Consider the following 13,286-nt stretch of genomic DNA (forward strand, 5'->3'; position numbering starts at 1 on the left):
TGAACATCTAATACACCCTCATGTTCTATATAGTCTAGAGGAGGAGGTGGACATTAAGCAAGTAATTATAGTTAAATCCAAATCTACAATGATGTAGAAAATAACGTATAGGAAAATCGTATTCCTGATAATGCAAAACCAACTATAATGATTCCAGCCATTAATCCTGTCCTCTGCCCAGTTCCCATTTTCCAATGCAGTGGGCTAAAGTTCTTGACCTGGGATGGAGAGAGGCAAGGTGAAATGGAAGAAGTGGGATTCTGCATTCCCAGAATAATTCTGCATTATTCTCCCAACCCAATCTTCTTGGATTAGGCAGATGAAATGGATACCAAGTAACTGGAATTTGTGGTATGATCCTGGAATTCCCAGCTAGTCATAGGACCTAAAATCATTCCCAGCACGTTTAAGCTGGAACAGTCAAGTACCAGCAGGTTGCTCCAAACTCTAACCAGGAGACCAGGATAGATTCTGATTACACAGCCAGACCCCCGGAACTCTAGCAAGCAAACTGTGTAGGCTCACTCCAGTCATTTCGTAAACCTCCTAATATGACCTTGTAATTTATGAAACTGAAGTTTTGGGCCCGATTTGTTCAGTTGTAGTGGGTTTTACTATACACATAAGACCAGTATTACAAAGGGAAAACATGTGTACTAGATGTGAGTGTGAGGTAAGGGGGTGGGGGAAAGCCTCTCTGAGGGATACTTAACTGAAACTTGAAGAATGTAGCCCAGATGGATTAGGAAGATGGCCCTAGGCAGAGAAAGCCTTCTCCAGGAAGCCTTCCTTGGTCCCCCAGACTAACTTAGGTCCTCCTCCTCCGTGTTTCCAAGGCCCTCCTCGTACTAACTCCTGTCTAGCACTTATCACACATAGAACAATGGTCTTTTTCTTTCTTTATCTCCCTCCATTAGACTGTAAGCTCCTTGAGGGCAGGGACTTAATATTTAGGACCCAGTAGCCTATAAATGCCCTTTGTGTGAAGTAGGAAGGAGGAATTCCAGAAAGACCCTCTCTGGGCAGAGAGATTGAAAAAGGCGATACTCTGTGCAGAAGAGTCAGACATAGGCTGATGCAGGCCCACAAATACAAGACTAGGGCCCTCAGTACTGCCTTAGTACCAACCAATGTGTATTCCAGATGCACATTATCAGCTATGACTATGGAGGTGCCTGGCCAAAAATGGTGGTGCCATGTGGAAGGCAGTCATTTCCAGCAGAAGGCTCACCAGTAGCTGCTGAAGACCCTTCGTCATATCAGAGGAGTAATGAGGTAGCTGGTAGGACCTGTTTCTGAGTATACATGAGACTCTTTCAAGGAACTTTGCAGGGGTTTTAAGGGTCCTACAGTAAAATGTGGTGACGGGCCCAGTGAAGGTTACTTCCGGGTTACTTTAGGAGAAAAGAATGCACTTGTGTATGAACTATATCCTCCAGTGTCCTGTATCCCTTGGGAACTTCAGCCTGATCAGAGTATGAACTGAAGAGATTAAACTTTGACATAGTTTTTGAACTTAGACTGTGAGCTATGATATACTGGGGCAACAACTAAGTTTGTGAAAGTCGATTTACCAAAACAGAGTTAGGGGAATTTCTAAAAGTGTCAGGCAGTTATTCTAAGATATCACTCATTGAAAGGCGTGCCATTGTTACATGTACCCCTCAGCAAGAAAAAAATGCCAGTTACAAACTATAACTTTTAAAACACACCTCGATTTCAGAGATGTTACAATCATTTTTTTAAAAGTGTTACAGAGTTGATGAAATATAGATTATAAAATGTTTCATATTTTTGTGCTTCTAATATATTGCTATATACCTTTAAGGAAAATACCAGTTATTTCCCTGTGAGAGCAAACTAATGGTTCAAGTTCCCTTGACAGGTACATCTTCATGGCAGAGGACAGTTTGCTATCGAAGTTTCATAACACCATCTGTTAAGCTCATTTTCATATAATTCCATGCTCATTGAACAAGTAATTGGTGTTCCTGGAACCCTTCTCTACAGGGGAAAGAATATGTTGACCAATCTGCCTGAGTATTCCATTATGCTTGGCAGTCACAACTTTTACTGTAAATTAATATATCACCATGTGATTTACACATTAGTCTTTTATATGTTTCATGCATCCGAGCTTGATCAATTCTAGTCTGATTCTCAACCTGCAAAGCTAAGAGCTAAACTCTAGAGGAAATGACTCCACAGCATTATCACCTCGTGAGGCATTAGTTGAACAATAAACTGACCTCTTTCTTTGTCAACTTTAAAATACAAATAGCACTTTGAGCATGTGACTTTTGATCTATTTAACCATAAAATATTTGAGAGCTGAGTGTGTTCTATTTATATTCACACCTTCCACAGGGCCCAGTATAATGCTTGGAATACTGTAGGTACCACATGAATATTAGAAGAGAGGATGGCTCTACATCTCAGGGCATCTTTCAGGTATGCCTGGAGACCACAGCCATTCTATGCTGAGGGTGAAGTATGGCACTCAGGAACGAATCTGAACGAGAATTTGTAAGAGAGATTTTAATGCCTTGCAATAAACAGAGAAATGGATAAGAAAAATAAAGATACTATCATGTTATATTTTTAGACCTGTATTTCTACTTTGAACTAAATGTTTCCTAAATCTATTTTTTACAGGTTGCAACCACCATTCTTTCCCTTCTTACAACATATTTAGAAAATTTAAGTAAATGATACATGATAGAGATTTTAATGTTCATTTTGAAGACATTTAATTTCATTTACAATTAAACTAGAAATATCAAAGTTCAATTTCTAATTATTGCCATGTGGCTAAAGGAACACATTTGTACAATTACATCTCCCAGTTATTGATTACAAAGGAAATCAATGCATACAATGCAATACTTTGGCTTACTATTTTATGTTCATTTTCTTTAGTAAAACACATGGGATGGCTGAAATTACAGATGCCTTTTTTCCTTGGATGGATCTCAAGCAAATATTCTGGAACATCTGGAATCTTTCACTCTAGAAAAAATAAACAATAAAGACATTTCTCAAGTTTAATGTGGGTGAAAGTTTGATGAAGGCCTAGAGAGGGCTTTCTTCTAAGCAGGAGAAGGCTGGCTAGTTAGTTGCCAAGAATCCTTAAGCAGTGGCATCTACCTATAGTGTGAGATTAGTCTCTCAGCCTTGTAAGTCTAGTCAATTGATCTTGTCAGGTTTCCACGGTTGCTCAGACTGTTGCTATTTCCCCTTCTTTTCATTTTTTCCTGAACTCACTGCAGTGGGCTGAGCCACTCCTCTGACCTTGCTCTTACCAAGGTCACCAATGATCTTGCACACCCAGTGCACTCCGCTTACTTATATAACCTCTCTGCTGCATTTACTCAGGATGTGCAGAGACCCTGCTTTGTGCTCACCAGTCCCATTTCCTTTTCCTCCAGGGCCTACAGCCCAACTACATTTCCCAGCCTTTGCCTGCAGTTAAGTGGAGCCATGTGACTAGATGCTGACTAATAGAAAGTGAGAAGTGATGTGTGCCACTTCTGGGCTTGGCCACTTCCACTTACTGCACTCACGATTCTCCATGTGTGCTGTCTTTCTTTCCAGGGGATCCAATAGAAGACACTAAGACCTTAGGGGATGGCAAAGCCAGATGACAGAAGGACCCTAGGTACTTGAGTAACTGCTTTGAGGCTTCCCTTCCCCTTCCCACTAACTTCAGTGGAGTGTGATGTGAATAAGAAGTGAAATTTTACTGTGTTAATCCATTGATATTTGAAGTTATTTGTCATAGTAGTTAAGCTGTTACCGATACTTCCTTGGCTTCTGTGAGGCTGCACTCTTGCCTAAATCTCCTCATATCCCTCTGTCCCTCCATTTTTTAATTTTCTTGGCCTGCTCTACTCATTCCTTAAATATTTTTTTTTATCTGTTTCCCTAGCCCACCGTTTTCTTTCTTTACATATGTTCTGTGAACAAGTCCATACGCATGGTCTACTTCTGATATGCTGATGAGTTAGAGTAGTAAATGTGTTCCTAAATATTGGATATATTTTTTACTAAATATGTGGATATGAAACTTATTTTGTATCATGTTTTATGAAATTTTGTTTCAATGATTTTGAAATCGTTATTATCTATTTCCTCATCTCCCCCATTCCCTGGTAAATTGAGAGTTGATTATATCCTTTTGTGTAGTTCTTTTATTGGACTATAAAAGCTCCTCGTATACTCAACTAGTACTTATTGAATATGTGCAAGGAACTGTCTTATTCTTTTTTTTTTTTTTTTGCTGAAGTGCCTAGTACAGTGCCTTGCAAGGTATAGGCAATTGGTGAATGTTGGTTGAATTGAACAAAATTATTTACTGCATACTTTACATGTAAAAGTCTCTGTGCTGGGGTTACTGTGAGACAAAAAATAAATATAAGGCTTGATCTCTGTTTACTCTCTTCACCTCTCTCTATGCCAAACATCCTCTGACCTCCACCCTAATTAACACACGTCATAATATTTGAAATTCCACAAATGAGACTGTCTTAACAATTTTGGTACTCAGAGGTGGGTCCTCTTCCGGTGAGGCCCTAAGATAAATCCAAACTTGGACTTGACTTCATTACTAGGATAGTAGGTTTTTATTTTAATTGAAGTATAGTTGACTTACGATGCTGTGTTCATTTCTGCTGTAACTAGGATAGTAGATTAATCAATGTTTCTTTTTCTTCTTTTTGCCTGCAATTCAGAAGTATTGGAATGTGGAGAATTAACCATTTTTATCCAACATGAAATTGCATTTTCTTTTTGATTAGGTCATTTGAGACCACAGCTTACTTTGTATCTTTTATTGGGCAACCCCATTCACTGGAAAAACTAATAGATTCATATACTTTGCTAATAATGTCAAGTTTTAACGCTTTAACAATAGCCAGTCTGGCTTTTCCTTTCTTTCCTTTTTGTTTTCAAAGATTCTTCCCCAGGTCAGAGCATTCTTTTATTACAGTGAGTAGATGTGCTTTGTGAATTTTCTCCAGGGGTCAAACTGTTTTCCACATCTTGATTTTCATTCTCAACTGCATTTTCCTTTTAATGTCTTTAAATATTTTGGCCTTGAGCCACATAATCTGTCTTTGGATTTTTCTAGTTGCCTGCATTTTTTTTTTTTTTGCATTACCTTATTCAAGATTTCTGCCCTTTTCAAGGTTTCTCCCTCACAGAAGGTTTTTTGAAATCTATTTTGTTTATAAAGAATTTCATCAACCATTACTACTTTTACTATTCCAATTACTACCATTATTTATACTACTATTTCTATAGTATTACAGTTTAGTTGCTTAATTCTTGTATAAACAAACAATTTCATTAGTGAGACAAGTTCCTGATCATGGTTGAGTTCTATTTGCTGGTGGTGTGATCTGATGCACATCAGTCAGTCAGTGGTGTACACTCACAACAGAGTTTTTGTTTTTGTTGGTAACTGCTTTTGTAGTGATATGTTATAAGAACATTATAATTTTATTTATTGTAAGTCCAATAGTAAACTGAGAATGTCCAATTTTAATGGATTCTACAGATGAAATAACCCAAAAGACAACTCCCCCAAATTAGCTGAAAATTTATATACATTTGATTGTTTACCCATTTGTGTAAATAAAGAAGAAAATTTTGTATTTTGAAAGAGTCCAAAGAGCTGTGTGACGTTGAGAAGATTACCTAACCTCTCTTTGCCTCATTAGGTTTTAGGTTTTAATGAAATTGAATGAATTAGAACAATGCTTGGTAAATAGTAAGCACTCAAAAGTGTTAGCTATTATTATTAACTAATTCAGCAAGTATAAATACCTGTTGTTTGGAATCTATGTTTGCTGATAATGATGATGAAGTCACCATCCTATAGTAAAGGGAGTGTTTCTCATTCTTGTCAAATACGTGCAATTACAGTGTATTCCTCTGAATGCCAATGACATCTTGAGGGTTTGGAAAAGCAGAGTTTTACGATAGCAGCTAAACTAACTAATGAAAACTTTTTTTTTTTTTTTGAGAACCCAGAGATTCAGAACAGCCAAAGAACTTATTAAGGCAGGACTAGTAGATTCCTCAGGAAATTTTGATTCATGTCAGACATGTTAGCAACTTTTATGTTTGCTCAGTTCAAAAGCAACGAGAATAGCTCCTAATCAATGTTTCTCAAAGCGTGGTCTGTGAAACTCTGTCCTCAGACTCTGAGGTGGATACTTGTTTAAAAAGTTTTCTAGAAGTCTCTCGGGACCTACTAATTCTTTGAAGGGTAACCAGCATACCGGGTGCTTCTTACATAACTTTAATTCGGAGACCCACAACACATTCAGTAATGCAGGGAGAAAGTATGTTCACAGAATCAAATTGGACCAAACCCAGGGAACCTTTTAGGGTAGGCTTTTCCGTTAACTGAGATGCTACACTTGATGCTCTTCTTGTCCATCAAGCATCTCCCAACAATTGGTCCCCTTAAGATCCAGAAACCTTCTTCTGCCATTACTCTACAGTTGTGACCGGCAATGTCGAGTCCTTTAGCTGTTTTCCTCAACAGTAGAAAGAAAAGGAACTGTGGCCCTCTCGTGATTGTGGAAATCAAATATGGGTCTGTTCCACCTTAAAGGGCCTAGACTTGCCTAAGTGTTTGGGTCTTGCAGAGTTTGGGCACCACCATATTTGGAGCGTGCCTACTTTGGGGCGGGAACCTCCTTGAGAGTGATTAGGTCAGCGCTGGGGGAGGTGACCTTGTTGGGTTTCTGGCACCCGAGAACAGTGGTGCACTGTTTCTGCTGCACCCTTTGGTGTAATTGGCCCAGACGCTCCACCAGCGCGAAGCCGCCGGAGAGCTCCTCGCTGGCCGCCCCCGCGGCCCGCAGCTCGGTAAGAGGCGGGAAAGCAGCGCGCCTGCGCCGTGGGAACCGGGGCCGAAGGCGAAAAGCGGGGAGCGGAGGGGGGCCGTTGGAGCCGAGTAGCGTACAGAGCGGCGTGTGACGCGGGGACGCCGCGCGCTCCCAACGTCGCCCCGGTTTGACGCACACGGCACCAAACTGTGAGTTTCAGGGGTTATTTGGTCGGATTCGCCGGGGCCTGTGTGGGTTTCGGGCCTCTGGGTTGTGGCGGCTGCGGGACTGAGGGTGGCGGAGGAACTTGGGGGACCTGGCTTTCGGCGCTCGGGCCCGGGGAGCTACGCCCTAGGCTGGGTCCCAACCATCCAAAAGGACGCATTTTGCCGCACAGGCTAAGATGGCGGCGGCGGCCGAGGAGGCGGAGTTGGTGCTACACAAGGAGTCCGGGACCCGGGTTCGGGGAGGCGGCGGCCGCGGCGGCCGCGGGGGGCGGCGGTGCTTGAGGTGAGCGGCGGCCGCCGCCGCGGGGCGGGACTCGGCGGAGGTGGGGAGGGGGGGACTTTTCCACGGCGGCGTCGGAGGATCCGGTAGCGGACACAAAGGGGCTGAGCTGGGCACTAGACTTGGGGGTTTTGTTTAGTCACATGAAGCTGAGCAGCCAGTGAGCAGTAGGGGGAAGGGGCCGAGATCAGGCGGCTTGGGGAGCCTTGCGGTCGCCATTGCAATGCACTGAGTAACGGGGCGGTCCGAGAGCAGCCACCAACCCCTCTCTTTGGGGCTGCTCTGCCTCGGCCAGAAGCGTAGGCTCTGGCGTTAACTGTACACACCCCTCCCCTAACGTGGGACCAGGACCGCAGAGCCCTCCCCTCCCCCTGTTTTGCAAGATCTTATGCCGATAGGTGCCTGGGAAGTAACAGCAAGAGGTAAATCGCTCAAAGTGTTTGGGTTGCCAGGGGCTTGGTGGGTGTCCAGCTAAAGCTTTTTGCTTCTCCAGGTCTGATTCCCTGGCCTTTGTGTCCCTGGGAGCTTAATCTCTGCCAGAGGAAAGCAGGTGTGCTCCACTCCTCCCGTGAACCTGAAGATGAGTTGTCCCAGACCCTTCTCAGTGATTGGAAACTTAGGTGGTGGAACTAACGGTTTCTTGTTACGAGACTTCCACAGACGACTCTCGTGTTGGGATCCATCCATGGTTTAGCAACATTAGTGGAAAACTTTTCTTGAACTGTTTTAAGTAATATTGACATAAATTTAGTTGTTATAAAACTTTTATGTTTAGACTTCATATTTTGTGTGGTCATTAAGAAGTACTCAACGAGGAGAGAAACACAATTGAGAGCCTGAATGATGGTCCTGTTTTGTATACAAGTTAATAAATTCAACAGAAATAACCAAAACACCATCATCTATTCTGGCCAGTCCTAACTAATGCCAGGCTTGTTGCATCTGGATGATAGATTAGATTTGCCTTAATAATATATTGCCTCTCTGCAGTAGTTTAGTTACATAGTTTTGGTCCCACAAGAAAAAGAGCATTTCAAAAAATAGACAACTCAAATTGCTCAAAGAAAGGAAACCTGCTGTTTGCCTTCAGTCATATGTGTAAGTATCCAGGGAACTAGATGGCAGCAATATTACATCGATAGGTTTTTGTAAGAAAAAATTATAAAGAAGTTACAGCTTAGTATAGACATTTTAATAGGTGAAACACGAAGGCTTGACTAGTGTTAATGCAGTGATGTGTATATTGCTGTTAAAATCATGGTGGTGTAAGTTTTAGAATTTCTAACAGTTTAAACTTATACTGCACTTACATCTACATCGTACTTGGTATATTTGTAATACTTAAAGTACAAAATTTGGAAACAACTAATGTTTTGGCTAGGTCACATTAACAAATTAAATTACTTGAGGGGTATTTAAGCACATTTATATAACTAGCTTTAGATCCCTGTTCAAATCGAATTTGAACTTTTCAACATTACTTAAAACTTTCATTTTCCTTGTTTTTTCCCAGATTTATGTTTCCCCCCTTTTAGGTTTTCTCCTTCTAATAGAGAACACTCTCGTGTTAATGAATAGGAGATATATTAATATCAGCAAAATTGTTATTGAATCATATAGCTTTAGTGTAGAAGGAATCTTAGAGAACAAGTAGTATTACTCTCTCTTTTTCAATATATTAAGGGCCAGAGATGATTAAGTTAATGGCATGATGGAAAATTGTCTCTCAACTTATACCCCATTGGTCTTTTCATTGGTCACATTGCTGGGATAAGGAGGTGACTATCTGCAACTAATAATGGTTATAAAACAAAACAAGGGAGTATGCTTGAGAGTACTTGTTATTCAGATACTATTATATTAATGAGAAATTCTGTGACAATAAAACTTTTATTTAACTTGATATGGTAACTTAGTTTTTAAAGTGACTTCCAAAGTGAAACAAAATCAGTTACAAAATCCAGACATTTCAGATAATTTCAAAGCAATATTGCTTTTGAATTCTGAGGTTTCCAAAACAGTCGACTCAGAGATTTGAAAAACAGAACAGGTAGCTTGATAAACTTCTTGGAAAGTTTGAAGTAATTGCTATTTCTACTAGTTATTAGATAAGAAATGAGATAGAGGCTTGAAACAGTGATGCTAGTGCATTTCATTTTGTAATAGTGTTTTAGTTGGAAAAATGGACATACCGCTTTGCCTCCTGTTAAAAACAACTTGTTAAGACTAACTAGTACTACTGCTGAGTAGTAAATCTGTAACATCTGTTAGGAAATTCAACAAGTAGTAAAATCATTTATGATGGGATCCCGCAGTTATCTTTAACTTTAGATATCACGTTTAAAAAAAAACAGGTAAATTGTCTTTAGGTTTTAACGTTTTTATGGGTCTTTTAAGGTGCACTTAAATTATTGATTTTTCTAGGAAAGTTGATATATTTCTTAATTTTCAACACTATGTGAGTGGATTTAATTATACTTTGGTTTTGTGATAATTGAGATTACTCCTGGATTCTCTGTATCAATAATTATGAAGTGAGTCTGTCACCTGCAGACCTTAAACTTTTTGCAGGTTTAATTTGTCATTCAAGTTATAAAAGAGGGAGAAGTTTGTTGTGGTTGAATTGAGACTGTATTGGGTAACAGGAGGAGAAAAGAAAGACTCAAGGACAGTTACTTAAAGTGGTGGGGTTACCTGCAATTTAAAAAATTTAAAGAAATCGATTGTTAGAAAAGATCAGGTTCATCTTTCTCTCACCCCAAATATATTACTAGTGTTTAGGGTTACTTATTTAGACTCTTCTCAGAATGTGATTCTAAAGGAAAGCGGGGAATCTTACTCTTGTGGGAATGCTTTTCTCATGACTGCTTTTTCAGACATATATTAAGGCAACTATAGCTTGCACCGAATGCAGAAATTGGAATGTTGAATTATCCAGCCCTAATTTTTAAAGAACACTAGTTTTAGCAGTTCTTTTTTAATGTTTAAAAAATTTTTAAATTGATAGTCTGTAAAATAAAACATGAGAATAAAGGATGGATACTATAATGTTTTGGATATTCAAATAAGCTCTAATTTTTTTACATTTATTTGTTATTAATCCATCTGGTATAGAGAATGTCTGCTTTGTAGATAGAGAATCTGTAAATATTGAACAGAATTGTGTAGCACTGACTGAAGCAGTTTTAGAAGTGTTGTCTTTTAATTCAGGTTTATTAGGAAGGAATAGCTGCTTTTAATAGTGCAACCCATTTATATCATTGAATTTTGAGAAAACTGAGAATAATCAAACTGATACTAGCACTAGCTCACCCTGCTGGTTGGCTAAAGTATTTCTCTTCTTTCCCCTCTTAAAACTAAACTAAACTAAACTAAAACACCAAACATAAAGATCACTTGAGACCTAGAAGGTAGAACACCAAGTTCAATTCGTGGTCTTTCTTCAGATAGCTGGAATCTCCATGAAAAAGGTGTATTATTATTCTCTCTAGGGCCTCAGTTGCTGTACTGTTTAATTTTTTCTTAGATCTGCTGAAGCTGAACTGTGAAGTTACTATCCTCTCTGAATTTACTGGGAACTCTTAGTGATTAGGAGGAGTTAGTATGTTTTTGTTCCTTTAAATTCAAGATAAAAGATCCTTTGACTACTGAGAGATGTTAGCAGTCCTGTGAGATAAACTTTCCAGGAGGAGAAAAGTCGAGGATTTCAAGAGGAGGAAGAGGAGAAAAATGCTAGGGTAGCAGCAACAGCAGTGCATACTTGTCTTGGATGAAGGAAAGCGAGACTGTATTAAGATTAGCGTTTCTAAGAGATTTCCCTTGTACCTCTACTAACGGTTGCCCTAACTCCTCTTCTGTCTGTAAGCTGTAGCCTTCCCATTTCATTTGGGATTCTTGGAACTGTGATTTTGTAGGTAGCTTTGTTTAAAGTATGGATGAGTGATTTGTTCCTTGAAATATGATTCTGTTAGTCTAAACTGTGATAGAAGTGAAGTTGGTTAGAGTGATAAACAATGTTTTAGGTATTAAGCTTTTTAGAATGTATATCATTCATTGAAATTGAAAATACAGTTTTGTTTAATTGAAATATAGTTGATATACAATATTATTTTAGTTTCAGGTGTACAACTTAGTGATCAACATTTAAATACATATGGAATGATCACCAGGATAAGTCTAGTAACCATCAGACCCCATACAGAGTTATTATAATATTATTGACCATATTTCTTATGCTGTATATTATATTACCTCCCCATGACTTACTTATTTTAAAATTGGAAGTCTGTACCTCTTAATTCCTTTCACCTATTTTGCCCATGCCCCTCCCCATTCTGGCAACCACCCTGTTTGTTCTCTGTATCTATGGGAAAATACAGCTTTTAAGAGACTGTACAAAGTCAGGAAACTAAATATGTTGTGAGTCAAAAGGACAATTTCAAATTAAAAAGCACCTAATAAAGTGTTGGGATTAAAGTTCAGTTTGCAAACCATATTTACCTGTATTATATCAGTTATTTATCTAATATTTATGAAGGTTGAACATTTTTATCCTTTCTTCCAGAGTATTTATCCTTTTACTTGAAAGCATAATATCTTTTCATCAGTTTCTTGAAGATGTCAAACATAACTAGTATTTTCAAAACACCAATTACTGGGGAGGGGGATGGTTCCTAATTATTGTTGAATAGTTTGTGCAGGATGGGAGGATAAGGTTTAAAAAGTGTAAGCCTTGAAGTAAAACTGGTGTGGCTAAGATCTAGCTGTGTGAGCACTAGGCAAGTAGATTTAACAATAAGAAATCTTCATAGAGATTTAGGTTTATATTACATAATTCATGTAGTAAAGTCCTTAGCTTTCTGATATGTGATGAATGCTGAGTAAATGTTAGCTGTTAGAATAATAGTTATTATTATTATCATTGTTTAATTTTGTTTCCTACAGTAACGTGAAGTTTTCACCTGTGAGTGATCTGAAGTTGTATACTTTTTCTAACGTTCCATTTTGAGGCCCATATCTACAAAGGAAGTAAGAGACAGTCATCAAAGTGTGGCATCTCCAGTTCTAGCAGCTAAAGCTATAACCAGGGTCAATATTTCGGGAACACATTCTCTTTTATGGCTGTCAGCTAATGATGATGATGATAATAATACATTTGGGAGTGAGTGCATTTGAGTGAAGGGCTTTCCCAGCCCGTGGGTTGGTTTGCTTCATTACAACATCCTCAATTTCTTCACTCCCCTTTAAATTCTTGACCATGAGGATGGTGGTGACCATTAGTAGAGAGAAGCGGGTGAGTGGCTATGTGTATTTGTATATAAAGTACACAGAAACCCCAGATGAGAGTGAGGAGTGGCTTCAGCAGAAGCTAGATTGAGGAGAAGAATGTTATCTTTTCATTACTTAGTCTGAGTCAGGGGAATTTCCTCAAACAGCATTTCCTTTTGCTGTTTTCCTCTCTACACTTCTCTTTGTTTTGTATATATCTCTGCTGGTATAGTCTTAAACTTATTTCCCACTTTAAGTTTTTCTTGTACCACCTACCTTCCCCACCACAAACACAAATTTTAAACTTTAAAAGAAACTGTAAAAGGCAGTTAGTAAAAGTACTTTTAAGTTCACATGAGGAGGGGGTGTGAGTATGAAATATCAGAAGTTTAATATTTGTTGAAAAAATATTTTCAATGGTTTGGAAAAGGAAGTGGGGGGAAGTCACCGATAATGTTTTCACCATTATATAATCATTAGTATTAAAGGAAAGGGAGAAGAGACTGACATTAATTAAGCATCTAGTATGTATTCCTTATAATTATGCTGTGATATATATATATTCCCATTTCATATGCAGGAAAACAAACTCAGACTTGGGTCACGTAGATAGTAAATAGTAGAGCAGCCAAGTTTCAACCTAGGCATATCTTGATTCTACAGATGAGACCT

At 38.9% G+C, this 13,286-nt stretch overlaps 1 protein-coding gene across 3 annotated transcripts in view; it reads left to right on the forward strand.

Moving 5' to 3' along the window:
- Positions 1 to 6,771: 6,771 nt before the first annotated feature.
- The window catches only part of ZNF644 (zinc finger protein 644), a 114,400-nt gene continuing 107,885 nt past the window's right edge, over positions 6,772 to 13,286 (forward strand). The window contains exon 1 of one of the 3 annotated variants that reach the window (XM_029227832.1): positions 6,772 to 6,879. The gene's annotated coding sequence lies outside the window, so the exon portion shown is untranslated. Of the gene's footprint in view, positions 7,049 to 13,286 lie in introns of all 3 variants that reach the window. The other 2 variants (XM_029227830.1, XM_029227828.1) reach the window with 2 other exon arrangements.

Source organism: Monodon monoceros, unplaced genomic scaffold (assembly GCF_005190385.1).
Source record: "Monodon monoceros isolate NGI ecotype Baffin Bay Population unplaced genomic scaffold, NGI_Narwhal_1 Super_Scaffold_18, whole genome shotgun sequence".
Lineage (NCBI taxonomy): Eukaryota > Metazoa > Chordata > Mammalia > Artiodactyla > Monodontidae > Monodon > Monodon monoceros.